Source organism: Hylaeus volcanicus, chromosome 2 (assembly GCF_026283585.1).
Source record: "Hylaeus volcanicus isolate JK05 chromosome 2, UHH_iyHylVolc1.0_haploid, whole genome shotgun sequence".
NCBI lineage: Eukaryota > Metazoa > Arthropoda > Insecta > Hymenoptera > Colletidae > Hylaeus > Hylaeus volcanicus.
Genome location: NC_071977.1, coordinates 25,095,151 through 25,120,580, shown reverse-complemented (window position 1 = coordinate 25,120,580; position 25,430 = coordinate 25,095,151). Strand labels below are relative to the sequence as shown.

The 25,430-nt window shown below is 45.0% G+C and overlaps 1 protein-coding gene, 2 long non-coding RNA genes and 1 other non-coding gene across 5 annotated transcripts in view; 2 read left to right on the top strand and 2 right to left on the bottom strand.

The window, feature by feature from the left end:
* LOC128872234 (uncharacterized) overlaps positions 1–15,706 on the bottom strand; it is a 41,524-nt gene extending 25,818 nt beyond the window's left edge. The window contains exon 1 of the long non-coding RNA XR_008456127.1: positions 15,606–15,706. This is a non-coding gene — a long non-coding RNA (uncharacterized LOC128872234). The remainder of the gene's footprint in view (positions 1–15,605) is intronic.
* Positions 1–25,430, top strand: part of LOC128872229 (3-phosphoinositide-dependent protein kinase 1) — a 451,269-nt gene that overhangs the window by 384,015 nt on the left and 41,824 nt on the right. The gene's annotated exons all lie outside the window — the stretch shown is intronic.
* Positions 4,132–25,430, top strand: part of LOC128872233 (uncharacterized) — a 21,838-nt gene continuing 539 nt past the window's right edge. The window contains exons 1-2 of the long non-coding RNA XR_008456126.1: positions 4,132–4,265; positions 4,558–5,003. This is a non-coding gene — a long non-coding RNA (uncharacterized LOC128872233). The remainder of the gene's footprint in view (positions 4,266–4,557; positions 5,004–25,430) is intronic.
* Trnar-ucu (transfer RNA arginine (anticodon UCU)) lies at positions 20,302–20,374 on the bottom strand. The gene has a single exon. It is a non-coding gene; the product is annotated as a tRNA-Arg (tRNA).

The following is a 25,430-nucleotide window of genomic DNA, read 5'->3' as shown; positions in this document are numbered from 1 at the left end:
CGTAAAAGCACGAAATTCTTCGGACAAAAGTCGGGATTCCACGTCGTGCTGGCTCTCGATCGTGAAAACATACTAAGCGCATAGTTTCCGCCGATTGAGTCATTAATCGGTAATGATAGTAATAACATTACTGAATCGCCAGGCTCGCTGGCTTTGATGGTTATTAAATAGAGTCGGCCTTACCGTTGCACGTAACTCGCATGAAGCGAAATGCGGTTCCTTCGCAGATGGTGCGGTCTAAACGCACCAGATGGGGGCCAATTTAGCGCGTTGTCTTCGCGGAATCGCTGGCATTAGACGCGGTGCGCGATCCTATGATCGAAAACGTAGGATAAACGATCGAAAATTAAATATCAAATAATGTAATGTAAAAAATAATGACTCTCATCCCGAAACTTCATTCTCGATCCGAGCGGATGACTCGGAATTTTCACGAGCCGAAGGTCCGAAGAATGCAGTCGCCGAGCAACTTCTTGTATACTCGAACTCGTACTTCGGCGCGGATCTTCACGAGCGGGATCCGCGCAGCGCACGAAGATTGTTGATCTTCTGGGCGCAGCTACTTCAACCGTCCGTCGAATTCATTTGCTGCCACCGGTGGCTCCGTCCTTGTCCAGCGACCGAATGGAACCGGCGAAGGAACGGCTCCTCGGTTAAGAGGATCCTCGCGTGTCCTGGCAGCCAACGGCCGCTCCTACCTAGCCGGCATTCCCCGGATACCAAGCGTTTTCTTCGCTTTTGCTTCGAGCGAAACCGTGGCTCTCCCCGTGTGGGGGGCACGTCGATGACGAAAGTGCACGCGAGAGATATGCGCCCGAGTGCAATCCGCTCCGAACTCCCTTTCGATCTCCGCGTCACCCTCGGACTCATCCTTTCATTCAAATTAACGCGAGCTAACCAAACGAAAATAATTCGCGTTGATTAGCCTTCCTTACTTGCATTAATCGCGAAACAATATACAAGATAAAACAAAGAAAATAGATATTTACTTATCTTGGTTCGGTGGCTGTAACTCGCTTTATAGGAAACTGTATATTATGTATAACTGTGTATCTTTCCTTCCACGTATCGTATTTTATTCATTTCCCCGATTCATATTGTATCCAGCCGACAATAAATTAGGATGATCATAAGAGTGATACCCTGATGGTGTTGTGAAAGTAACGGTTGCCTGATAATCCATTGGCAATGGAAGCGTAACTACTTTACTACCATATTATGTACGTATTCCGAGCTCGATATATGGTTCTCGAATGTGCTCTAACTGTACCCCATATATCATGTATGCTCCACGATGGCTCCTCCGCAACCCAGAATGTATCGTGTTCCACGCGATTTTTAATATCATTTTCCATTCCAAATAATTGGGATCTTAAAACAGTATTCACCCTATGGTACCTACTTTTTGTCGTTCCGTGAAAATTAGTGATAAACAAAGGTTCCTGCTTCCTTCCGGGGGTCCTTCCAAAGGATTTGAATGTGCCATAAAATGTAACTGTCCCAAAAAATGGAAAGGAAAATAGAATAAATGTAAGGGAAAATACTGCAGACGGTAAAGAGTTAAGGAGCGTTTCGAGCATTCTTATCTTCTGATCCAAGGATGGTAACCCAACCCTCGGGAGAACGAGAGTCGCGTATCGATGGTGGAAGCGATGCTTCCAATTAGACCCCGCGTCTTGGAAGCCTTACGCAAGGATATTCGAATTCTCCCGTTGTAAGTGGAACGTGTTCTATCTGCGTAATAGCTTCGAACGAACGGAAGAAACGGCCAGGGAATCGCATCGCGCGAATCCAATATGGCGGATCGAATGTCCGGCCACGCGCACGGTGTCGAGTGACTCCCTGGCTCTTTGGCTATCCAGCGAAAACGTTTGGGAATTCGAAGGAAGGCGAAACCGTAGTTCTTTGCATGGGGAATCGCGGTGGTTGCCAAGCGAACTTTGCTCATCGAACGGGCACGCCTCGAGAAAATACCGATGCAATCGGAGACGCTCGTGGAAAATGAGACGCGTCATGTTTTTTTTTTCTTGCTCTCGTATTAACAAGAAACTCTGCTGATCCGGTTGTGGGTAATCAATAACAATGATAAAGACGTCGAGTTCGTTGGACTTGCCAGGACACATGTTGTCGCCAGTGTCTTCTCACGATATTCAGACTACTTTATATCTTTTACCCCAGTCATTGCTTCGCGTGCAACGCTTCCTAAATTTGCGACCTGAAAATCCTGGCAGCGTCGTTGATCGCAAAAATGTCGACGAGCATATTGCATTAACTTTAGCGGACATCGGAGCGAGCCGTATTTGCTTGATTAACACGAAATACAACAGCGAATGGGACAGCTTGGCGGCGTTAATCGCGTCGAAAAGCTACAGCTGGTCCCCGCGTTGAAATCTCATCCGGCGAACGGACATCTGTGCATTATTCGGACCTGTTCTCGCATTCACGGGTGCATTATCGTTGAATTCGGTGTAAATTAGTGACTATCGCTCCGTGCATTATCGTATGATTAAATAAACACTGGACGCGATCGATGCGACAACGGTCGAGGGGTTGCGAATCAGGGGTAAGAGAAAAGAAACGAAAGAACGAGCCACCCCTTCGTTTCACAGAACTATCGTCTTTCTTCCTGAAATTATCAATTGCACGATAACACAGGAAGCCTATAACTGGAGCATGCAGAAGCTAAAGGAAAGTTTTAGAGTATCGGAATGTAAAGGTGTATTCCTGTCGACACGTGGAGAGGATGGTAGCGTGTAAGCGAATCAGAAAGCTAATATTGCTGGTGTAACGAGGCATGGCACGTTCCAGCAACGAAACATTGCTGCTTCAGCAGAGCGTCTCTGCGCGTGCAGCATTCGAGCGGTCCCCTTGTAGCACACAGATCACAAATACGATCTTTCAAAATGGTCGCATCGAACAGCTTTCGCCGTCCCGTTCCGCAAAATATCCAGTATTGCCGACCTAAGACCTCCCACGGTTTACTCTATTGCCTCTGCTGAGTCTACCGTGGGTAACGCAATGTTTGGTCTGTCCTTTCTTCTCGAATACACGCTTTCCCCCAAATTGAATTAGCTCTATTGTCAGGGAAGGACTATGGCTGTGCCCGTCGTCTCGATCGAGGCGATTCCGTGCGATAACTGCATTAATTTCGACGTTGCGTGAGTCGACGGATTCGTTACGATTATCGAGAAGATGGGCGATCGACATCGAGATTCCTGGAAATCGATAGAAACTCGGGGGTTGGTTCCAAAAATTCTAATTCCCCGCATCGCAGGAATCTTTTCACAATTTCCACTTGAAACGAAGTTTGTTTAGAACTCGGCCACGTGCCGATCAAACCGTCCCACGTGTCATCGTGAACACGCGTGCCATAGGTTCGCCAACCCTGTCTCAAGCTGCGCATCACTTTTATGCGTATCAAAGCAAAGTATTCGCCATGCGTAAGCATAAACTCCGATAGAAGTATATTTCCGTTCGTGCAACTAATTGCGTCGCTGATATCTCGCAACCACAAGATGGTCGATGTTCCTGACGTGGCCTTTTCTCGAAGATTCGCATATTATTATAATTTTTAAGGAGAAATCTGCTAGTACAAAATACATAATACCTGGACCAATACAAGACGAAAAAAACGCAAAGCGAAAGAAGAAAAGATAGTAAGGAGTACGATGGTAAAATGAGGAGACCATATCGATGTACTGCTTATTTTTGGTACTTTCATCAGCCACCTATTCGATTCGATTTCGATATGTCGCAGCACGATCCAGGGATACGAGTGATCGATCGGGACACGATTACGGGTGCGATAAGAAACCGGTGAGCCAGCGACGCGAGAAAAGCGTATCGCTTCCGCGTTCCAGCAATTATAATATAGCATTGCACGGACACGGAGGCGGGGATCAGCAGAAAAGCAGAAACCGACGCCACAGGATCGCGTTACGGGAGCGTCTCGTTGTCGCACGAGGATCTCACGCGCGGAACGCGCCTCGTGGAACTCTTTGGCGCTTCGATCGCGCCACGCGTCGCGATTAGGGCTGACGCTACTCCTCGAGTTCTTTATTCAATCATTCACTCGCGTCATCCGACTGACTTAATTTACTTTTTTATTGTTCATTTTTTGTGGAAACTCATCGACAGAGCTTTTCAATTCTATTCGTTACTTCCTACTTCTATATTAATTACACGTGTTTCTGTTACGAATAATAAATTCAGCGTGGAGTTCATTAATCCATAATGTGTGATAATAAGGAAATCACGCACGACAGGTATGCAAAATGTTTTTCATAAAATGTGTGCATGCATTTTGTATTTATTTTTGTACGACGATCTGATAAACAACGTGCAAAGGGAATAAAGTAACCAAAAAGCGAACCAATTTAAATAAAATGAAAATTGTCGAACCATAAAAGTGTCGCAATATATATCGTTTAAATCAGTGTGTATGTCGCTAACGTGTTACATATTCCAAAGACGAGTGAAAATATTTACTAGACGAATGATAACTCTAACTAAGGCTGGATAAAAATCTATCTTTGGATACTCGAAATTGTTGTCTAGATACAGAATTTGCCCAGCAATGTCCAGCCACGCGCCGCGATCCCGTGTCGACCTCGATTCCTCGAAAACGTTGACCGACGTTACGTCACCTGGCGGGGCCGGGCGTCGTTTGCAACGCGCAATTAGTGCGGCCAGCTCGCTTTTTCGCGCTCACGGAGGACCGCGGCCACGTGAGTGCGCCTGCACCTGCCCAGCCTGCTAATTGACACGAATAGCGTGGATTGTTCCTCGAGGACGACGTTCCTCGAGAGCCGATCGCTCGGGCTATCCGCTCCGGCGAACGCCACTCGGTTGAACGAGACGATTCGAGGACGCTGGGGATTTGTTGTGCGGCAGTTGGTTCATCGTTCAGGAATTTATCGCGCGTCGCGGGTCAAGGAACATCGACGGCGGTATTCAACGAACAGGAGTACGTCTTTCTCGAATTAAGCCTACTCGTTGTTCTGGTACGTAGCCTTGGTAACCCGTAGAAAATATTCATTTTAAAACAGCTCATATCAAAATTTGATTCCCTTTAAGACTCGGTGAAAACTCTTTAGAGAAGAGGAGATGAATATCGTTACAACTCATTTTGCTCGGGATATATACATACAAGAAAATTAAATAAAAAATTCGATTCAAAATCAGCCATTCAATCGTATTAAGAGCAAATTATGTGCTTTAACACACCTGTTTGGAAGAGAGTAACCCGTGCAACTTCTCCAGAAAATATTGAATTTCATCTCGACTGCGATACACTCCTTTCTCGCAGAGTTGCACTCGTTCCTTCGAGGCTGAAAAATGGGCGAAAGGGTACACTGCGACTTTCCCGGTGAAAATCAAAGGAAAATAATTATCGTGCGACAGGCCCCGCGTCTGTTCTACCACGGTGCTCGCGAGGAATGCCTCACGGGCCTTTTGCGGCATTCCCGGACAGTTATTCGAGGCCAACGATCGAGCAACCACGGAGCGGGTCCATGAACGTCGCGTTTCCTCCAGAAGATCGCCGCGAAACTTGCCATCCCCCTCTCTCCTCACCTGCTCGACTTCCACTCGTATCTTCCATAGATTGTTTTGTGTATTCAGGTAACGCACGGCACCGATCGAACTTAACGAAGGGAAAACGCCGATCGACGGCTGAGGTAAATGTCCCGTTTCGCGTGCTGCGGTTTCGTTATAGCACCGGCGATAACTTTCAAACCAGCTTTCGAGCTGAATTTTCGACCGCGAAACCGGGTACCTGGTTATCATTGACAAGGACGCTGACACGCACACGACCGGAGGAATTAAGACGTGCTTTTGTTTGTCCATTTTTGGGCACGGCACCCTGGAAAAGCGATACGAGCGAAAGTAGCTGTTTCGAAGTTGGGAACGTAGTGTCGGTGAAACCATGACCAGGGGTGTCACTAAATTCGCAAATCTATTTTAACTCGTTCGTTTTGAGCTTCGCGAATCGCGGCTTTAATTTAACCCTTTGCAGTCAGATTTCCTGATTTTTGTACATCCACAAAGGGTTGTATTACTATTCGCAATTATTAAACACGATTTAAAGTATAACATTCAATCGAAGAATAATGTTAATTTGTACCTTCGTTTAACAATAGAAACGTATTCTACGCCCCAAAGCTAGAAAAGAGGCCCGATATCAATATTTCCGAGTTATTCCGCGCGATCTACGCGCTTCCGAAGTTTTTGAAGAATTGTTGACAAGAGACGATCGGATGAGTTTCTCGATACGGTTTCTTGGCGTTCGTTCCAATAGTTCCGGTGTCTTTTTCAAAATTGCTGAGCGTAATACTTGCGATAACTTCGAATGGACGTGTCTCAAAAACTAGTTTGCGGATGTACGTTTATCGTTATTTTATAGAACGCGGTTGTAAAACGTACGATTCTCTTTTAGATGCATTTAAATGACTCTTGCAAATATGGTGGTTTATAGCTCTCTGTCATGGAGAGACAGGAAAGGGTGTGGACACATTTTCAATAGTTTAAGCAGCTGGCATCTACACGAAAAAGACTCTCAAAGACTGGCTCGAATAATTGAAAGTATAGGGTCGGAATTTTGGTTAGTTCGTTAATTGGACTTTGGAGAGTAACCTGACGACTCGTTTATTATAAAATGTTTAAACACTGCTGAGATACTCGTTTGTGTCGTGGTATGTTTTTAGTGTCAAAATTGTCTTCCACGATATCGATCTAAGATTGAAAACAAAGGGGAATGGATAGCCAAAAGATGACAAAATCAAAGACAAGCGCAAAGTTTCCATTGCTGTTTAAAAAATGAAAAAAACGTAACGCGAGCCACGGTAGTCTGGCAATTTTCGTTCGATATCGTTCGATAATTCGTCACCTTTCACGGACGGTTTCACTATGGTTCATCGTCGAAACCAGTTTCCGCGCGGCGAGCACAAGATACCGGTGTCGTTGGAAATATGCTGACATATTAAGGCGTCTGGCCACCCTGAGGGCTCGCCAGATGGGTACTATTCTTAAAAAATTCATAAACGCGAATGCGTATGCATTCTTTTTTCATCGCTGTTTCTTCGTATGGACTCGTGTCAATAATTCCTTTATACATACGTCTTTGAATCTCCATCTCCGATATAATTCGTATAATGTACATTATATTTTTCCATCGACCTCGTCGGCCTCGTCACAAAGTTGATAATCCGATACTCAAAATTCGCACTAATCGATACGTCGAGCTTGTTGGTAGCTTTCAATTTTGTTGCTGATCGACTAGTACTCGTTTCTTCCCAATTGTAACTTTCACAATTTTGCGATTTTCAGTACCAACTATCGATTAAATGATGCGTAACATTAGAAAGTTTATTATAAAATATTTTTAAGAAAATAGAAAGAAAAATAAAATTTCAGGGTGGCTAGACGCCTTAAAGCACGGAACCGTCGCGTATTTCTCCTACCGGCATCAGTAATAGTCGATAAAAGTCCTATATATCGTTATAGCTGGCTCTATAACGCTCGACGCGCAATGGGAAAAGCCAGAAGAAGTCAGGACGGATAGATATTACCCGACGAATCCCATATGCCGAGCTAAGGATTGCGACGGGAGACGCAATTCGAGGACTCGCGATGTCGCTGAAAGACGATTTTCAAACTGCGCCCCGTCCCGTCGTCGTATTAAACTTACTCGAGATCCTTGATCAAACGTGCTCTCGAGTACCTGCCACGCGATTCTCCGTCAACTTCAGTTTTTGGATTTCTCGACGAGCGAGTTTAACATCGTTCGAGATTACTACCAGTACGCTACCAAGAAAGATATTTCCTAGTGGAAACATATATTTTTAATACAGCCGAAGTAATAAACCTCGCGGTCAGGAGTACTCGACGCGATGATGAAATTGAATGACGCGTTGAAATTTATTTTCGTCGAGTAATAGCAACCACGGGAGGAGGCATAGATGTAAATAAGGAGGTTCGGAATGCAGGCCACGAGATAAAGGACATCAAAGAAGAAGAAAATTTCTTCGTGGGCCCTGTGACAGATTCTAGGACGAAAAGCGTATTACCCAGTGACGTACACAAGAATGAACGTAATTGGTACGGAGGCGCGTACGCGAACTAACGAGCCCAGACGTAAAAAGGAACGCGTCATAGAGAGCCAGTATGTATCGGCAGTGTCGCGTGTAATATACCTCGACCGTATCATCGAACGGGACAAATCCAGAGGAAGCCAGCGGAATCTCTTTCGCGGCAAGATATTTGCCCCCGCGCGATACGGCAGGTAAGGTTTCAATAAAAGAAAAGAGGCGACTTAAAGGCTTCGCTGGCGAATTCCGTGCCGTTCCCGATCGCGATCGTCCCGCGCGACGTGAATCCACCAGCCAGACCGCGAACACCTTAAGCCACGTTCTCACGTTTATAGCAACGTAATGACAGAGTGCCGAGTAAATTTTTTCTAGATTCGTTAGAGAAAAAACAAAGCTGTCCAGAATTTTTAATTAGTATCGCTATGGAACCGACAGATCGAAACCGTAAAATGATCCATGCGTGACACACGCGGTGGGGTAATGAACGAAAGAGTTGACCCGTTCGAGGCACAAATTGGCGAAGGGATTTTAGCGCGGACGAAGACGAGAAACCGAGCGGAAGCCAACCGGAGAAAACGTTTACCCGGCGTCCACGGGGTAAGGTTTCAACGAAAAAAAACCTCGGGGCTTCCCCCTTGAACTCGACCGTCCATTTTCTCCATCGAGACGCCGATAGGATAGAAACTGATTGGGATTAACGCGGTCAATACGTGGCCGCTGTATTTGGAAAGTTTTTCCTCGTTCGTCGAGGCGCTTTTACCATTTTCGTCGGCGGTATTGGCGGAGGACGAACCGATTGGTTTCCAAATCATGAGTCGATCGCTGATTCGCTTTTATTGGATCGGCGTATAAATAAAACTTTAATTCAATCAGAAGTTTGCCCAAACGAGGGCAGTTTTTTTTATCAAGGGTCAGCGGAGAAGTTAGGAATAAGGGATGGAATAGTAACGCGAAAGGTTTCGGACACTGCGCGTTACAGTTACAGGAATGCTTGGAGCCTAGGTGTAATGTAAAAATAAAAAATCCAAAACTAAAGGGTTGAAATTGTGGCGTTCAGTGCTTTCTAGCGCAGACGAACATGCTAGATTAATCAAAATAATTGTTGAATCGCGAGTTCAAGCACGATGCACGCGATCGCTCTATTTTCCTCTGATCTACCCTGCGCAAAATCATCATCCTGTCGCGCGGAGAAGTTGGCAAAAAGAGCAACGGCACGCGCTCGTTCTAACTGTACAGCGACCGAGGCGAGGCGGGACTGAAAAGCGAACCGACGCCTTGAAGATGGGAATATCGCGTAAAAAGTGGTAACCAGCTAGGGAACAGCGACGTCAAATAGCAACATTTCATTCTGACACGATTAACGTCGCTCCGGTCGTCGGAGAGTGTCGGACGCATGTCCAGAGCTGGACTCGCAAGCACCTGGAAGATGACCAATCTTTATTACCAATCTTACAAATAAAACTTTCAAATACGCATTCTGATAGAAGATAAAAATATATGATCCGAATAAAAATAATTTTAAGCAACCTGAACGTTCAGGTTTTATTGCCTATATCCTGTATCCTACATAGAGTATCGCAATTTTGATTTTAATTAAAGATTGGAGCAAGTTTGGGTCTCGAACGACCCGATATCCAGCGTCCTAGGGTTAACGGACTCCCTGTCAATCGTGGGATAGGAAAAGCCTGGAGAAGTCGACGGGATCGTGTGCGACCGACGATCAGGCGGACGTTAGGTCCGCGTGTTAGGTTTCAATAGAAGTCTCTCCGGCGCCGAGACTGATTTGTCTAAGTATGAGAAACCACCGCGGCCGTGTTCACGACAGTCCTGCTTATAGGGAACGAGCGATAGAAACGCTCCAATATACCGGATGTGGCTTGCAGACTCGATCGGACTCCGCGTAGGTCGCGACCATCCTGTCACCGCATACCGGTTCTCCGGACACCTTTGCCGCGTGGAAAATCTCTTTTCCATGGGAATTCTGTACAGTCAACGGGAAAAGCGTACCGAGATAATCGCTTCGAGACTAATTTACGATTAATTGAAATTATGTTAAATTACACTGCCTCGACCAGGGCTGCCTATATCATTAATTTAAAAATCTACCCCTTTCGACCTGAATTCATTATGGATACTTGCATAGACCGATAGAGAAATACAAAAGTTTCTTATAGAGATCCTATTAATTCCATACAAGCTTCCATCGCGCAACATCCTTACCAAGGACCAAGTTCCGACTCGTGCAGAGGTGTTCCAACCATAAAACGCAAGGCTGCCACAGAAGATCGCACGGAGGTTGACGAACGTCGCAAAAGACCAAGTAGGATTCCGAAGAAAAACAGGCAGATGTGTTTATAACGCCATTCGCCGTGCGGTTTCGTATCGCGAGCACGGAGTTCCACGGGTTTTGCCGTGTTATGAAGCGACGATCTTCTTGCGCCGTCGATAAATTATTGTAAATGAGCGTGACGGAGACACCTGTCGCCCCGTTGCACGAGTGTTCCATTACGCCGAGACTTTTTCGCGGAAAACAGATTCCCCGTGTATTTCGATGTTTCAGACTCGGTCTACGAGATTCGAATCATTCGGGATACGATATTCTTATGGGAACTTCAAGAAAAATGGAACCCGAAAGGAAAATTGAAACGAAGGTCGACTGTTTCGGAACGCCAGACTGGAATCCACTTAAGAGCATCCTCTGCAGGTTCGAGTCGTAAGAACCGAGTCGTAAGAACCGAGTCGCAGAAAAACGGTCCCAGTTCAACGATGCAAAGTAACGCTATCTGGAGAACAGATTTATACGTCGGAAGATTATGCACTGTACACCTTGTCTTATCTGGCTCGAATGTATGCACGGTTATCCTGTCTGCATTAACGTTACTAATTACACGCGAGCGCACGTGCACTTTACATTTTAAGGTCCGCATCACTCTAGGAATCGCGAAATCGAAGCGCAATTAAGCATAATGGATGGCCGGTGCTCGAAGCTAGAACGGCCATTTCCTAGCCGTTTTCTTGCCGGTGGTGTTCGTCTTCCTCGTTCCGTGGTTTTAAACGCGCGTCCACTTTCATGAAATACGAAAGATAAGGGCGACTGTGCTTTATCGCGACACGGCCCGAGCACTTAATCATCTTTGAAACGTTAATTCTGAAACCGTGCTCCGCGTTCGAAACAATAACAATGCTTCCGAATGATATTTTCTCACGCCTACGAGTAGACAAGTGTTTCCGACAAGATGGCTGAAACTCGTACTAGTAACGTGACATCTTTTCAAGTTATGCAGTTTAATATAAAAAAAAGTAACAAGAAATGCTTGTGGCAATCGAGTCTTCGCTTACGTATCCGGCATCTGTTGGCTACGCGATCGATCCGGATAGCTCGCGTCTTGGCACATTTTCTAATTGGACTTTTAACCACGTTATTCGAAAATACTTCCCTGCGCGCATTGGCAACAAAGACGACGGCAATTGCGATGTAATTATCGAAAAATGCAACGGTCCAAGGGTGGCCACGGTGGCCTGCCTTACGCGGCTACCGCTAATTAACTCTCTCTATCCGAGTAATTGCCCGACACCAGAATGCCATAAAATGACACGGCCAATAACTGAAAGACTATATCAAACGGTCGTTGCGATTCGCGGTACGGTGAGTAAAGGATTCCATAAATGTATGTGTGCGGTGGCGCGGAACAAATGGGAAAATATATCAACGCAATAACGGAGAACAACGAGCATACGCGTCGCGGTTGGCAAGAATTATTGATTTTCACGATGGATAAAAACGACGTCGACACGCCGTGTACCCCGTGGGCCGTTTTCCCGATTGAAATCGGCTCTATCGAGCGAGCGTTGCAACGCTGACGAAAGATGGAATTAGATCGAAAACATCCATTTTTTGTTAACCCTTTGCGAGCGGAACCGAATCCAATTGAATGAACCGGATGCTCGACGTGTTCCATCAATTAACGTCGGTAGATTTATTGTTAAAGTAAAATCTTTTCTATTTTCCTCTGGAAGACCACTGTTCGAATATTTACTTACACATTCCGAAATCGACTATAACTGCGTCAATACATTCGCATAACTTTCCATAATAGAGCACAGAGCAACGAAGTTCAACGTTTATCTAGTCTGTTGGGAGCGGAAAAAAACCTTCTCGATGCGGCAAAGGACAGCACCTCCGGGGAGGGTATCCACTTTCCGTGTCTGCGACAAGTGGCTTTAATTTAACCACTTAGCTGCCACTTGCGCCGCAGGTATCGGCGAACGTTCGCCGGAATTCCTGTCGAAGGCGTACTGGAACGGACTCTGGAATGTAGGAAATTCGCGGAGCGGAGATCCCAGGCGACGGCCATCGTACCGACTGGCTCCTCCGCCGAGGCATGGAAAGAAAGGAAACGTCACCGCGTTGTTATCTCGCGACGGTGGCAGAAGTAATATCGTACGTGCTTACGGAAACACCGTGTCGAGGGTGTAACGTCGACTGGCGTCTTATCGATATCGTAGAGGCGAGGGGTGCTCCTCGACCAGCGCCAATCCGCGAGAAATCGTGAAAGGAAACATCCCTGGAAGATTTTCGCAGGAACGTTTTCACGGAGAAGCCGCGATAGGAGAATATTACGTTGCTGCTAAACGCTTCTCCAGCCGTTATTTTAGACAAATGGTTCTCGAGAGCGGGGACAAGCGTTTGGAATATTAAGTTAACGAAGTACAAACAAAGTTAGACGTCGGGGTCATGCTAACTTTTGAAGAAAGGTAGCATTGCTTGCGCTCGTAGACGTTTCATAAAACATCAAAACTGTCCCAGTTTTTCCGCGGTCTACGATATCTCCTTAAGGTAACTCGCGGAGTAAAGGACTAGTTAAAATAGTTTCACGTTGAATAAGAAGATCGAAGCGAGCCAAGTTAGAAAGAACCAAACGTGCGGCTGGCAGACGACCGCGAAAGCCCGGTAATTAATACGTTCGACGCGACTCCGAGCAATTTACGTTCCGCGGAGATAATCCTTATTATCCCGGAATTTCTTCTCGGCGCGGTGATGAGGGGTTACATTAACGACGGTGGAATCCGCGTCTCGATGTAAGTAGCATAACAATCGCGATACGTAACGCTTGTACGCGCACGGGCCAGCGGTGAACGTAACGACACATCAGGCATCCAAACGTTTCCTGTTTGGTCTGAGCGAGCACGGCGAGCAGGCGAACATACCTCGAGGGTTCTCGATTCTCCGGCTGTGGAATTTATCTGGATACCTGTTGAACACGCAAGATGGATCGCTACGCGCTTTCCCGACTTTCGCCCGGTTTCTCAGTTAATTATCGCGCTCGCGCGCCTCGCGTCCTCATTGTTAACCGATCTCGATGGGCGCGTTTCGTCGCTCGCGAAATTGCCAACGGCATTCGCGATTAACACACACGCCGAACTTGGCGAGAAGTTCATCGATCCGTAACTCTTTCGCGGTGCGACGTCGAGTCATCCCAGGCATCTTCCTAGCTGGCCACCTCTTTACGCAGAACGTAGGATGTTTCACCGACAAAGCGCACAGAGTATGCTGTAATCCTTCCCGATTCAACTTCCGGGGTTGATGGAATCGTATTAAACTCTGGGAGCAAAAATAACCACGGGAGTTAAAACGTTCTTCGTGCTGGAGATTGAAGTTGAACTGGAGCTTCGAAAGTAATCGTTCTAGATGTACTGGACAGAGCAGAAGAGGGCTATTACGCCGAGTATCGGGCCTTCCTGGTGGAAGGGAAATAGCTAGTGTTTGCTTCTAGTACTGATCAAGGTTAGTTGTGGGACGAGAGCCTACGAAGCCAACCGATCCTTTGAGCACGCCTCTGCCATGTTTCGAGAGCAGAAGGATGAGGTCGCGAAATGGAATACTTTATAAAACGATATACTCCTAAAAAAAAAGCCGACGAAATCCACTCGAATCCACAAATACTCGCCCTCCTTCATAAATAGGAGCGAGTCGTTCAACTGGGGCACGACGTAGTTACTTTATTGCACAAATGCGAGGAACAGTAATAGAAAGTCGAACGAGAAGACTCGCAGGACCCAATGACGTAGGCAGTCCACGTTCGACCTTTTAATGGGGACAGCAATATTTTGGGTAGGGTCGAAGAGAACGGTAGCTCTTCGTCCCAGCACGAGTTCGCCGCTCTTCCAGTTCGCGTGTTCACCTGGCGGCCACGTATTACGTCAGTACGTGGCGTTCGGGCCGCAGGTCGTGAACCCCGCGTGAGATGACAGAAATAACCGACCTGACTCTCTTAGCACCGCGAGACTAACTCGAGAGATGTACCCGTGATACTATCTTTACTCTTTTTCCCCCCCACTGGTTGACGGGCCGACGAATGCGTTAAGTTCCATTCACACGAACCGGCCGTAAGAAAGAAAAAAACGAGAAACAAGAGGACGAATACTGGTTTAAGATATCCCAAAGTAGCCCTCTGTTATCCCTGGTAAAGGAATCCTTCGTTTTATGAAAAATTACTAACGAAAGAAATCGTCGTGCGAATTAATGTTAATCTCGCGAAGACGCGGATAGTCCGTGTTTCCATGGCGCGAAGTTTCTCTTTCTCACGGTGAAGATTTCACCACCAAGACTAATATCAAAGGCATTAACGGAACCTTGAGAAAGATTAACACGATTCCGATGAATAGAAGATAGAATTGCCTCCTCGCATCCTGGCTGCCATCGATAGAAGCACCTCACATGCTACCCTACCGCTTGGTAACCTTTCGTTATCTTTCCAATGGTTATACATTTGCTTTCCCGAGGTCTGTCTCATTTTCAGAACTATGTTAGATCGAAATTCAAGAAATGGCCCCCGTTTCCGGCCGATCTCGCAGTGGACGCGTTAAACAGCATCATTAGAGCGCAGCTGGCGCGATGTCGGTCATTCGGCCGGTGTGAGCAACGCTTTTCGACGTTTATCTCGTCTATGTTTATGCCGTGTCGTCTTCTGGCGTCGAACCGGATTTATCCGGCGCTCCCGGTGCACCGGCTACTATACTCGCGACACCTTACTCGACTTGGCAAAGCGACTTTTCCGAAGGTAAATATAGCGGCCCGCTCGCGGTACACTCACGCCGTTCGGCAGCCGATGCCAGCCAACGCGAACGAACAACACCGATTCACCGATACGGAGGGGGATCTTTCTTTGGTCCATGGATGACGGAACCACGTGTGCTAGAAATTTCGATCGTCTTCGTCAATCAAACCTCTAAAACTCCGTTGGTACAAGAAAGACGAAAGTTTGTAATCTTTCAAAGCTAATCAAGTCCAATTACTCATTACTCGGCAATCATAATCTCGAATCAAACGTTGCCCTTCACCGCCAAACGTGCGTGCAAGGGTACAAAAGAGACGCGGTAGCACAAGGTGGCATTTCGGCTCGGTCATCGTTCTACATTATCCACGCCAGCGTGTTTAATTCGGCTTAAAATTGCCGCGTTAGGCCCCTTTCATACGTTCTTCTTGCGCGAGACTTCGTTGAAAAACCACCCCCTTACCTTATAGCCATGGACCCATACAAGAACGAGCGTACCTATTGTTCACCCGGATCACGCGACAATTGATTTTTATCGCCTCTTTCAAGCCTCTGCAAACTCTCCTGCAACAGAAATTCGACGCTATGTAGCAAGCTTTATGCTGCAAAATCGATCCTCTTCGGTTGCAACCAAATTCTCGAGGAGACTCAGGATTAATTAGCAATTTCAGGCACCGGAACCTTCCAGCTCGAAGAACACGGACACTGACAGTGCTAAAAAATGACGGGTGTTGCGGCGAATCATTTTTCGGCACGTAACTTTGACATGTTCGCCCAGGGGTAGATCTACCGTCAAACTAATGAAGCCTCAGCTACGGGCTCTCGCCCAGAGGGGACTCCCGAGAGCTTTCTATTTCTCGTTTTTTGGTTCTACCTTCTCACAGCTGGATTCATCAGAGGTGGCAAAAGCCCTCTGTGCCGAATTAATTGCACAATCTATTTTTTAGTTACAATACCCACGAATGTACGTAGAAATCAAATAAATGGATCGGTCTGTTCGCAAATATGAGCTGTTCACTGCACAAATCGATCTTTGAAAAATCTTAAACTTAACTGTCAAAGCATTTGGTATAGTCAACTTTTTATATTTATAATAACTTTCCTGAATAACAAAGATTAACACCATTAAACGACAAAATTTGTTTGGCCATTGAATAATATATAATTCATTTTAGAGGCCATTTTGAAATTACAAGAAACATAGTGTATGGTGAGCATCAAAATGAAAATTTCACGGATGTTTATTTTTTTAAAAAGTGTAACGATATCGCAATAGTGATACGAATGACCAGAGATTGTTTCGTATGGGAAACAATGCGGTGGGAACGAAGAGGTTAACAGCGCCGTGATACAACGGATATGCGGATAAAACGTAGCTGGAAAGACTGTTTGCCTCCTCGCGTCCCAAAGAAGTCGAGAAATCAATGTTCCTTGTGTAAACGTAGCGAAAACGAGAGAATGATTTCCCGAAGGGTTCGAGGAGCCCTCGATCACCGATTCCCGCCGCGCGCAGCCGCGAATCGCGAAACCAAACATTTTCGATAACTGCAGTGTTGCGAAACGATATTTAGAAGAACCCATCGATCGGTGCGTCGCAAATGAAGCGGATAGATCTCGTCGCAGCCGTCAATGTTTATTGAAAGGCTTAACGGTGGCTTCGCGCTACTTTTCCACGTTTCATTATCATGGAAATGGCGACCATGGTGTTTCCGAGCGATAAGAATATTCACAGTGGCGCGTTAAATGTTCCAAGAAAAATTAAAGTTCCATTCGAACAATACAAAATTAATGGAACTAAATCACAACCACCGTTATGCAACTTTTGTGACGAGACCCTTACCCTTAACAACAGAAACGAATTCCTAAAATTAATCACGATATTAATGAAATATAACATGTTAAATAAATTATAATGAAATTGTAATCATTGACGTGGTCACTAATAACCTTGTAGTCGTGTGACCTTAAATAAAATAATTAAAAAGAAACAGAAAAATTAATGGAAAATATATTGTAAATATGTTATACGCAAGTAACCATGTAATCAGTGTATAAAAAGTCTTCATAGCACAGTGTCTAAACATTTGTTTCTTTCGACAAAGCCATGTCTACCGACATTTTCTATGTGTCCAGGCTTGAGGGACAGTCTGTATTATAATTTTTCATCGTAATACCGAAAGATAAACTTCGCAATTATAAATTGAAGAAATACGCATCTTTCGTTTTGTACTTATAGCAGTAGAGCACTCTGGGGAGGAGTTATATTGCAGCTGCAAATGAAAAGGTCAGAGGGTACCTGCATTCGAGAAGACATTAATTCGTAACAGTCTATTCTGAGAATCGACTTGTTATCTAGATAAACAAACCACCCATTCCTCGAATAACATTTTCTCCTAATGCCTCGGTACCTGTATCCTCCTCCGCTCCGTAAGATTACGTCAAAGTCAAAGAGGGGTTCCTTCCCTTCGGAGGATGGTTCTACAGTCGACGTGCGTCATCCCTCTCGTTTCTTCGCTCTGACCCGATCGATACCAAAGTTGGTCCGACCGAATGACGGATCGGCAAGGCGTCACGCGAAACTTCCGTGGCCAGAACGAAACGCGATGCTCGAAACGATAGGTCGTATCGATGGCTGGCAGCGGGCAGCGATCGTAGGCCTCCGCCCACGGAAAATCCGAGACGGGTAATTCGGTCCGATAATAATTTTCACGGGCGGATCTGTCGGTGTTTGGCGAACGGCCGCGTTGACGTACTCCCGTGGTCGTCACACAATGACTCGGTGACGAGCTATGCCGTCACAAATTACGTCGTCGTTGCGCACAATGGTGGGTACTGGACGCAACGGAGCGCGCACATGCGGCGTAACCGCCGCCTATATTCGCCTACGAGCTTCTTATCGCACGCTCGTAAACATTTATAGAGCACGGCTCTTTACTTCTTTCATTTTTTTCTTTTTTTATGGTCAATTGTCTCATCGTCGCGCGAAAAAGCTACTAGTTGAACGCCGATCGACGCTAGCTTTTTTGGATCGTTTGGATGAACTCTCCCTCGAAGGTGTCGGTTTAGAATCAGTGTTATTCTTATAATTTGATATCTATAGGCCAGTGGAGACTGAAGTGCACATAACGTTACGAAGATATCCTTGTCGAACTTATTTTTAGCACACATCTTTATCGAGCATCGTACGAGTGACAGGACTAACCATATCGATGTCGCGTTATGCTATTTTCGTCAAGCGACGTCGAATCGTGTTTGTTCGTGTATTTACGTCGATGCGTCACTGCGAATGAGTCTGACTAGGATATGCAGCGTTCATGGACCTAAGTCTACGATGAGTGATTCATAAACTGTGGGCGTTACTTCAACGATGCATTCGGTCTACGAAAACATTCAAGGCTCTGTTCATCCTTGCCTCCAAGCTACGATCTCTTCAAACGGAGACAATCATAAGCACGCTACTGAAATTCCATAAGCACGCTCTGATCAAAAGGAAATACACGTCTGGTTATTTACGCGCGACGAATCGTCAGAGAATTACGAGCCAGATAAAGGAAGAGGGCGGGAACCGGTGACGTTTGCAAATAGTTGCGAGTTCCATGACGTACCAGCACTCGTCGAAATAATGCGAGTATTTAATTCACGATCATCGAGTCCCAACATCAGTTTCGCTGCTCTTTGACGCGATCACGGATATGATTTCTGGCACATCATCGTCGCAATTACTCTCGCGGCTTGATCTCGACTACGGATCGCTACGTCCTAGCAGTTTGTCACTTTGTCAGACTTTTTGAGCTTTCGCAGTGTAGACGTTGGGCTCTCGCCAGCTTCGCAGGCTGACTTCTGCTATAGTGATTGTGTTTTTCCGTGATTTTTTGTGCCTCTAAATTTGGGAATTTCGTGTAAATGTCTTGAAAATTTTCCAAGTAGAATGATGTTTTTCTTGTACAAAGGTAGAATTAAATTGCACGTGAATCGATTTCAATTTGAACTCTGGGACAATAATTACGTATATATATTTTTTTGTTTTATTATAAACTAAAGTATTTTGCACGAGGTCCCCGAACAATGTCTCGGAGAAAGCATTCTAACGTGATGTCGCATTTTCTGTGGAGGGCTAGAAGACTGATCCTGGTAAGTTGCGAACGTTATTGACATCTCTGAAAGGGGATTAAATTTTAAGGAGTTCTACCGGAATAATTCGCTGGAGTCTTTGTAGAATTTTCGAGGAATCCGTCCGTTTGCTCGTTGCGCGAGCCAACTACGAAACGGACAATTGATTCTTCTTTATTGCCTTTTCTAGACATTCTCCTCGTTTGTTCGCGTTCCTTGGCATGACGTAGCGAAGAAACACAGATATATCTCTCTTTCGCTGCTGGCAATTGGCCCAGTTACTAATGTACATCCGCGAACGAATGACGCGTGTCTTTTCTTCGCGTGATGGTGGGCCAGTGACGCAACGCTCCCATATAACCGTAACATGTGAGACAAGGAGAAAGATTCATGCTGCGCAGTCTAAACAACTACATTCGTTAACAGCGCGAACTTTGCATTTATTAGGCCGCCACCCGTTTTTTCGGGCGATAAAGTCTACGCCTCGATAAACTTATGATTTCTGATCCAGAAGAAAAGAGTACGAAAGATAATCTTTAACCTTTTGCACCGCCGAGAATTTTTTTAATACGAGCAATTAGCAACTCGGCATTCTCAATGGTACCAAAATCCTACGCTGCAGTTTCTGAAGATTATAAGTACTCCTGTCCAAATTTATGAATGCTTGTAATTCGAGATTCATTACATCGTTGATTCAGTTTGTGTTACCGTAAATAAAACCTGTACCGAGTTGTCTATTCCAGTAAAAATGTCAGTGAGTGCAAGGGGTTGAAAGATGAAGATGATTTAGGGGTGCAATCAAAATTTATTAGTATAATTTTGTTAAAATAAAATGTAGAAATGAACATTTATCGAACAAGGAAAATATATGGATATATAGTCGATGACCTACTTCGATATTCTACGAAAGAACCTCCCCAGAGTGCCCGAATACTATCAAATATAAAACGAAAGATGCGTATTTACATTTAAAAATGCTATCTTAATCAGCGCAAAATGTTGGAAAGAGACAATTTGCATTATAAGCAGTACTGAAAAAACAAAACCATCATCCCTTGCGGGGATCGAACCCGCGACCTTTGGATTAGAAGTCCAACGCGCTATCCTCTGCGCCAAAGGGACTCCTGTAAACACCCTCGTGTATTTTTTTACATGATCCTGTAGCCTAATATTTTAACCACGGATCGAAATATAACCCAGAAGTCTCTTTAACTTTGAAGACATAAAGAAAATTTTCGTCGAAAATTGCGATCTTTTCTGCTTCCTGTGCAAACATAATTCAATGCTATTCGCGTTTCTGGACACCGTGTCGAATATATTTCGTAAAAAGGAAACAAGCTGTTCCCGCTCTGAGGTTCTGGGGTAAATGTTGTGCTGTTTCTCGCAGTCCTCTTACCAAAAGCCAAAGGCTTCTCCACTCCGTGGCCAAATCATTTAGGACAACGTCTTCGTTTCTTTAGACAATGCAACGTTAGGTTGCTTGTCAATCAACGCATATGTTAGTAATAAACAAACATGCCCTCGTCACTTGATGAAAAGACTCTTAGAAGGCGTCGATGTTAACACATCTTGCGCGGGTGCGCTTTGCCACCAAACTCTCAACGGGTAGCGGGCGTTTTTTTACAATTCTTTTTTAAAATTACTTCTGCACAAAATAGCTGTAGTTTGTGAACTTTAGGTATTTATAATAGCCTCCCCCTCCAAGGTATTATCCCTTCATCCAAAGACAACTGCTGAATAGGCTTATAAACATTTATAAACTTGGGAACAAAGTAGTTCAGTCGTGGTCTGACTTTCGAAAGCCTGCCTGATCCATCAGTCAACTCTTCGTTATTATTGAAGTGCCAGGTCCATAACATACGAAATCTGACTCTTGTCATTGTTTTCGGAAAAATTGGCGTTTCTATACACGGATCCGTGGTCCTCTTTTCGGTCCTTACACACTTGTCCCATAAGAAGAATAAGCCCCAAAAATGTCTTCGTGTCTTGTATCGTAATGTCTTTCCATTTGAGGGCTTTCTTGAAAGTTGTGAATTTATCAATATTTTGATAATAACATCTATTTGACTCTTCTACGAGGAATGTAAAAAAATCACGGTTTCGCCGTTGGACGGTGCCGTAGTCCGTGCAAAACGACTTTAGTCGCTTCCCGCGTAAAATGTGTTAACATATTTCTTTACCCTTAGCCTCTCAAAAACAGAACTGTCCTACATTACACGTTTTAATGTGCGACAACTGTGACAACCGCTGCCCTTTATCTACTTCCGCAGCGCGTTATCTCCGAACAAACATCGGCGATACCGTGACGATTCGTGGAAAACCGACCCCACGTTCAACGTTTTCGCGAAACATTTAATCGATCCTCCTCGGGTGGACGAAACGCCCCAAAGAACCCTGGAAGTGACCACCCGAGACACCGACCACCTTCCCCTTGTTCTTGGCGCATGGCCCGGTCGCTAATGTACATAGTCGAATAAATCAACGTGCGTGTCGTGCGAATAAATCAACGTGCGTCACGTCGTACGTGTATACCGCTAAACCAATGGTTCTTAAACTTTTTAAGCCCCCAACACAGTTCGGAAGTAGATTGTTATTCTTTTCGAGCTCGTGGCACAGTTCGAAGGAGAAGGACCCGCCACAGGTTCAAAGCATAAACAATTATGCAATTCTAAAACTTGTAGGAAGCGCAAATGTAACGGTCTTCCATATTTGTTTTTTTTCTCGTTTGTTTTCATACTCGATAATCTCCGTTAGTATTTATTTACTTGACCACTCATCCCAAGCGGTATGTTTTCCTCGGTGAAGTCACGGTGAATCCCGTTGATATTATGATACGATTATCGAGCAGCCAACGGAAGAGATTACATTCGCGTTCGAGGAACTAATGACACAGCACACGATGAATAGCGTTCGGAGATATCTACGACAAGTGCAAATATTATAGAATTTACGCGTGAAGTTTTCTTGTGACAATATTGAATAGTTGCGCGGTCTCGGCTACTTGTTTCTTACCACGGCGTTAATTCATGAATATATAAATAACCAAGAAATAATTTCTTTCTCGAGGTCTAAAATAAAATTCATAGATAGAAGGGTTCAAAAAGTTTCTCTGCGCGACACGACTTCGATATTAGTGCCGAATTTCGCTAGACGTTTCAGTTTCGCGCGTTTTCGCGATAGTCGTTGATCGAAGCCCATTCAAAGGCTGAACAATGGTAATAACGACGATCAGCGTAGCAGAAGGTCAACTAGGCAATTAGGAATACGCGACGACAGATTAGAGTCTGCGAATAGACGACTTTTAAATTCGTTTATTTCAGCGGTGCTCAACCTTCTTCGTCACCGACGCAATTGAAATAAAATAAAATAAGTATTTCCGCGGATTTAATGTAAATTTTGAACGTTTGATATAAATTTCATTATTTCAACTATTTAGCGTAATAGAAGAAATTACTGCCACGACAAAGTAGGATCTCATCGGAAGAATCCCTGCACTTCTCCGTATGCGACTCGATTGCCACTTGTCGCGAACTTAACCGTACGCGATATCTTTTCGATCGATCGATCGATTACGCAGAAGACATACCGATACGGCGCAAATCGGCCGCGCGATCTGGAAAAAAACGCTACAGCAACGATGTTACACGAGGAAGATTTTTAATCGCGAAACCAAGATGGCAGATTACGTAACGACAGGTGATAACCCCGACGCTCAGTCGCGTCGTTGCGCGATCCAAGACCTGGGACAGCGTCGAGCGTTCTCCAAACAAGTTTCTCTCGCTTAGACTACGGAGTATACATAATTTGGATTAGCTTGTAAAACAATCGTATTCGGTGATCTTAATCCTTTCATTCCGAAATTGATATTGATCCATCCATAATCACCGAATAAATATTTCTCTTTGAACATCGTTTATAGGCTTCAAACGACTGATAAATTTGCTTATCGTCGATAGCCAAAGACACACAAACGAACAAAGTGACATTTATCAACATTTTTCATTCGACTGAAATGCAAAACCTTTTATATTCCGAAAAAATGATAAATGGGTTCGCATATATACGACTTTTACAAAGAACGCCTCATATATTTCCATATATTAACGTCCTTAACCATTGTCTCGAGTTACTCTAATTACTTCAAAAATAATTACCGTGCGTAGGCAACATCGCAAATATATGCTTTCCAATATATTATGTGTTTACTCAGCTTATATAGAGCCAAACATTTGTTATTTCATTGTATTCATTGACGTTGCCGATCGTTAAATGTTCGAGTAAACACGCGGAGCAGCCGTTCGTTGTTCGCCGTTAGCGGTACACACGGTGTTCTAACCTCATTGACGTAATTTCGACTATCGTTCGGTGTCATTAAACGGGATTACATCCACGAGCAAGCTACACGTGGGTGCATTCATTCGGAAATTAACAAAAACCCGCGACGCCTTGCAGGTGTAAACGCGTGCAGCTGTGTTCTCAGGTGGGCCCCACGCTCATCCGAAACCGACCAATGACGGCCGCTTCCCTGTGTAAACACCCCACGTGTCGTGCTTCCATGCAATTATCATCGTTTCCCAAATATTTTTAGTCGCTGAACGGTTCTTGTTTTGAAATCTTTACATTCGAATTTGTCGTATCTTCGAGAAATGTCTCTGTCTCATCTTGCGAGTGGTTTCTTCTCTTCGAGTCTTTCTCATTTTACCGGTAGACTATCCCTCGAAACATTTATACCTAAGTATAAACTATACGCATACCTCGAAAGAAAACAAAGTCCTAAGAAAAGTCGGTTGTTAAACTGGAAACGCTTCTTCAGTCGCCCCGTCAACTGGGTCATTTTTCCAGATAGCCAGCGCAATACGACATTCGGATTATGCTGATAATATTTCCTCTTTCCAGCGTCGAGGAGTTATAGTTCTTGACGTTTCAGAATAATGTGCTCGTCGCTCGAACGGGCAGCAAATATTATTCTTCCAAAGGAAACACAGACCACCGTAAACGAAAACCTTCCGCAACATTGTTTGAACTCTCGTTCACCTTTCGGCGTCGAGCAGATGCATAATTTATCGGACACCGTGGCGTCGCCCAATATATAATTCATACTAAATTCATAGGAACGCCGCGCGAGCGTGCATCACGAATAAGCAGAAGCAATTCGTACGTTTGCGCGGGGCTGCCGAACAGTTTGCGTAAAGCAAACCGCCCTGGAAGCGTTCTCCAACCCCCTAGTACCCCGAATATCAACCCTACACGTGTCGACCGCACGTGTGTCTGCTCACGTATTCGCTATAAGCGCGTGAAACGTCGCTGGGCTAACCTGCGTGCAACCAACGCGTATCTTAGGCGAGATATTGCGCCGAAACGGGGAACATCGGCCATGGTCGCCTGATACCGGAAGACAAATGGATAGGAGGACGTTCATCCCATAAATTCATCGGCAGACTTTCTTCGAAAATTCTAGCTATTTTGAGTATACCTCGTATTCAGAGCACTCGGATTAAAGTCTGAACTTCGAGAGCCACGGCTCGGAGATCCAAAGAGATTAATATACTACGACATCTTCGTCTTTTACTTGTAAACGCTATGGATTTACTTGCGCTTGTCTTTTTAATTTACTCGACTGGTAGGAATCACAGCTGCGCTAAATATTTAGTTTTGGGGTAGTCGCTCCTTCGACATTCCTACTTCAGCTTTGACATTGGGTGCATTATATTTGAAAGAAGAAATATAAAAGTTTGATCAAGGATGAATTATTATACCAAATCTCTCAAGCACGACGCAACATCGCCACAAAGGCAATCAAGAGCATCTCGTCATCTGTCAGTTCGCGATAAATTCAAATTTTTCGTAATTTGGAAGAAAGCATCGTCAGTAGAGAACACTTCGGTCCTCGCCAGCCACGATCCAGTAGCAATTGTTCGTTGCTCCCCGCAGCAACAACGTCAGATACCGGAAGAAGATACCAAACAACATTGACTGGCATTCGTTCGTATTTCGCGGTTAATGCATCCGGCCCAGGCAACATCCATCATTTCTAGCTTTCTGGTACTTTCCGAAGTAATTAATCACGGACGGCCATTGTTCACGGGCCCTTCCCGCGGGTACGCGCGCGCGCGCGCACGAAAGAAAGAGAGAGAGAGAGAGAGAGAGAGAGAGAGAGAGAGAGAGAGAGAGAGAGAGA